The sequence below is a fragment of the Arvicanthis niloticus genome, chromosome 2 (assembly GCF_011762505.2).
Source record: "Arvicanthis niloticus isolate mArvNil1 chromosome 2, mArvNil1.pat.X, whole genome shotgun sequence".
Lineage (NCBI taxonomy): Eukaryota > Metazoa > Chordata > Mammalia > Rodentia > Muridae > Arvicanthis > Arvicanthis niloticus.
Window position 1 is genome coordinate 60,260,728 of NC_047659.1, and position 4,171 is coordinate 60,264,898.

The window sequence follows — 4,171 nt, forward strand, 5'->3', positions numbered from 1 at the left end:
GACAGGATCCTTTTAGCTCTTTCATTAAGCCCCTCTTCAGTCTTTTCTCTTGGACCATGTCTATTTTTCTCTGTCATCCCCTTCCGTCCTGCAGAAGTACTCCCTACTTGGCATCACACAGCCCCACACTTTCCTAAGATCTAGGGAGGGGAAAACTAATCAAGAAACAGAATATTCACCCCCAAAAGACAAGCTCAGATATCAACATTTACAATCATCACAATCATCTCAAACCTAGATGCCTAAACACCAGTACAAAAATATAATCATTAACAGTCAAGACATCATGCCTCCACAAGAACCCAGTGACACTTCTACAACAGGCCCTAAGAAATGCAGTATAAAGTATAAGAAAAGAAGCATAAAATATCAATTATTAATATGTTCAAGGACTTTAAAGTAGGTATAAATAAATCCCTTAATGAAGTCTGTGAAAACATACAATTGCATAAAATGATAAAAAGCATTCAAAACATAAAGAAACAGAAATAGAGCTGGGCGGTGGTGGCGCATGCCTTTAATCCCAGCACTTGGGAGGCAGAGGTAGGCGGATTTCTGAGTTCGAGGCCAGCCTGGTCTACAAAGTGAGTTCCAGGACAGCCAGGACTACACAGAGAAACCCTGTCTTGAAAAACAAAAAAACAAAAAAACAAAAAAAACCAAACAAACAAAAAAGGAAACAGAAATAGAACATTTACATAAAACCCACATTGAGGTGAAATTAGAAATGAAAATCTTAGGAAACCAAACAAGGACCTCAGAAACAGAGGTATAAGTGAGAGACTCACAGGTGTTAAAGACAAAGTATAAAAAATGAATACGTCAGTCAAAGAGAATATTTAATTGAAAAAAATCCTGGAACACAACATCTCTAAAACCTAGCACATTGTGACACGATCAAATCTGTAAATAACAGGAATAATAGAAGAAAAAGAAACCTAGATAGAAGGCATAGAGTAACTATCAACAACATTATAGATGAAAATTTCTCTAACCTTGAAATATGCCTCTCAAGACAAAAAAAAAAACAAAACAAAACAATCAAACAAAAAAAACAAAACACAGAACACCAAATAGAAAGAACAAGAATGGAAATTCCCCATTTCACAAAGTTATCAAAACATTAAATTTAAAAGACATAATAGAAAAAGACCAGGTAACATATAAAGTGAAACAGAGTTCTCAGTGTGGACTCTAAAGCACAGAAGGGCCTGGATGACTGTTCTACAAAGTCTAAGAGACCACTGATGCAGGATTACTATATTCAAGGAAGCTACTAACTACAAAGAAAGGAAAAAGAAAACATTCCATGATAAAATAAAATTTAAGCAATATGGTGAAAGGACAGAAAGATATTTCAATCAAATGGACCAAAGAAGAAAGCAGGCATAGACATTTTAATTTTGGACAAAAGGACCTCAAACCAAAACAAATCATAGGTGACAGGGAAGGGAAATATATACTCATTAAAGGAAAAATCTACCAAGAAGATATTGCAATTTTAAACACCTATGTACCAAACACAAAAGGTACTCATGTTTATAAAAGAAACACAATTAGTGATAATCATGAACAAAATTGAACCACACACAGTGATACTGGGTGATTCATTACCCAACTCTTCCCAAAAGACAGCTCATTTATACAAAAACTAATCAGAGATGCTGGAGCTACATAGTATCATAAACCAAAGGGACCTAACAGATATTTATAGAACATTTTACCTAAACAAAAAAGAGTATGCGTTCTTTTAAGCATCTCACAGAACATCCTTCAAAATTAACAAAATATCTTGACATGAAGAAAATCTAACAGATAAAAGAAAATTGAAATAAGACCCTGCATCCTATCTGACCACCATGGATTAACACTGAATATCAACAAAGCCACAACAAGAGAAAGTTACAAACTTACGGAAACTGAACAACTTACTATTGAGTGAAAAATGGAGCAACACAGAAATTAAGAGGTTATTGAAACCTCTTTAGAATTGAAAGAAAATTATAATACAACAAACCCAAACCTATAGGACACAATGAAACTAAAGGAAAAACTCATTATTTTACAAGGCCACAATTACCTTAATATTTAGACTACCAAAATTATCACAAAGGAAGAATGTTATAGAGCTATGTTCCTTATAAACATAAATGTAAAAAAATTTTACAACAAAACACTTGCAAACCAAATGCAAGAACACATCAAAAAAGATTTAGTAGAAACCTGTATAATTAGTATCAAGATGAAGATATAAAACCTTAAATGGCACCAATATACTTTGATTACAAATTTTAAGGTTTTCATTGGTATGAGCTTCTTACTGATATAAGAGTGAGATAAATATTGTTACTCTCATAGGCATTGTACCAGTATAACACATTTAGGAATACAAGGTTTAGACCCAGCCCTTCTTTAACTTTTTTAACTGATTTGAGATGGATAGCCTGTGAGTTAAGGGACTATAGCAAATTCATGGCTTGGAGTTTATTGTTAGGGTGTTTTCTATGTTTTATTTAGAAATAGCTGAGTGGAGTTAACAGGCAACAGTCCAGATTACTTTACATGGATAATTGGTTTTCAAATCATCAGAAATCCACAGAATTGACATGACAAACATTTCAGTATTAATGTTCATTTTGATTAGAGACCTGTCTGCTCCTGACAGCTTCCTATATTGAATTCTAAGAAGAAATTGAGCATCTTTGGAGTTACTCCAGTTGTTGTGAGACAGCCACTAGACAAGAACTGCCTCTTCCCATCTACAGACAAATTACTGTCCAGAAAAGGACACACTTGCAGAATAGTCGACTGATTATATCTGCCTAGACAGAGTAATCAGCCCTTAATAATTCTGCATCACTAAGGTCTGTCAGATGATCCTGGGCAAGAAGGCAGAAGAACAGATGCTCCAACGTTTTGAAGTAGAGGGACTGTCCAGGTGTTCAGAGGTCTCTATAAATTGGCTAAGTTTTAGAAGCTATGCTTTGTGCTTCCTACAATTATAGTTAACTCAGTCATTCTGGATCTCTGACAGGGTTGAAAACTTATAGCCTCATAGCCAATCCTGGCTAATTACCTTGAGAGAAAAGATTTGAGTGGATGGCTGTCAACTGACATTCATCCTAAAGCCAGGTTCAGAGCTAAATGTTTTAGTTAGGATAGACGACAGAGGTGCTGGTTAGTCAACAAAATGATGGACTGGGTATTAGGACTATCTTGTACCTATTCAGCATAATTATGCTCTAATTGTATTTTGAGAGAAAAGTTTCATTTTAACAGGAAGGGTGATATGTAGGAGGCCCTAAGGTCGGAGGAGTACTGAGAGGAAGAGAAGGAGTAAGAAGAGGAGAAGCTAGGTGATGAAAGAGAGAAAGAGGGGGGAGACAGGGAGGCAGATGTTCATGTATCTCCACCAGTCAAAGATAGTTGATATATCTATGTTGGGTAGTGTGTTACACCTCTGATTGAGCAATACTAAACTTATAAAGCCTATGATTAACATTTTTAAAAAAATGTATAAATGCAAAAAGGAAAAGGGGGCAAGGGATAGCGGTTTTCTAAGGGGGGGGATGGGGAAAGGGGATGGCATCTAAAGTGTAAATAAAATATCTAATTAAAAAAAAAAAGATTATCCACTATGATCAAGTAGGCTTCATTAAAGATACAAAGATGGTTCAAGATACACAACATAAACAAATTGACAAATGTAAATGGACCAAAGACAAAAACTGCATTACGCAAAAAGACCTTTGAAAAAATCCAATACCCAACTCATGAAGAAGATTCCAGGAGGTTCTGAGGCTAAACAAACATATCTTAATATAATGTGATTCGCAGCAAGCCCACAGATAACATCAACCCATATGGAGAGAAACTCACAGCGTTTCCATTAAAATCAGGAACAAGACAAGTTTGTACACATGGTCCACAATGGTTCAATATAATGCTTGAAATTATAGCTAGAGTAAAATGACAATTAAATGAGTTTAAATGAAACACAAAGACAAGAAGTCAAAGTATTTTATTTGCAGATTGTATGTTATATACATAAATGACTCTAAATCTTCCACCAATATATTGATGGAAAACAACTCCAGCGAAGTCTAAAGATAAAAGTTGACTTATAAAAATCAGTAGTCATGCTATATACAAAGGAAAAATTGAGAAAGAA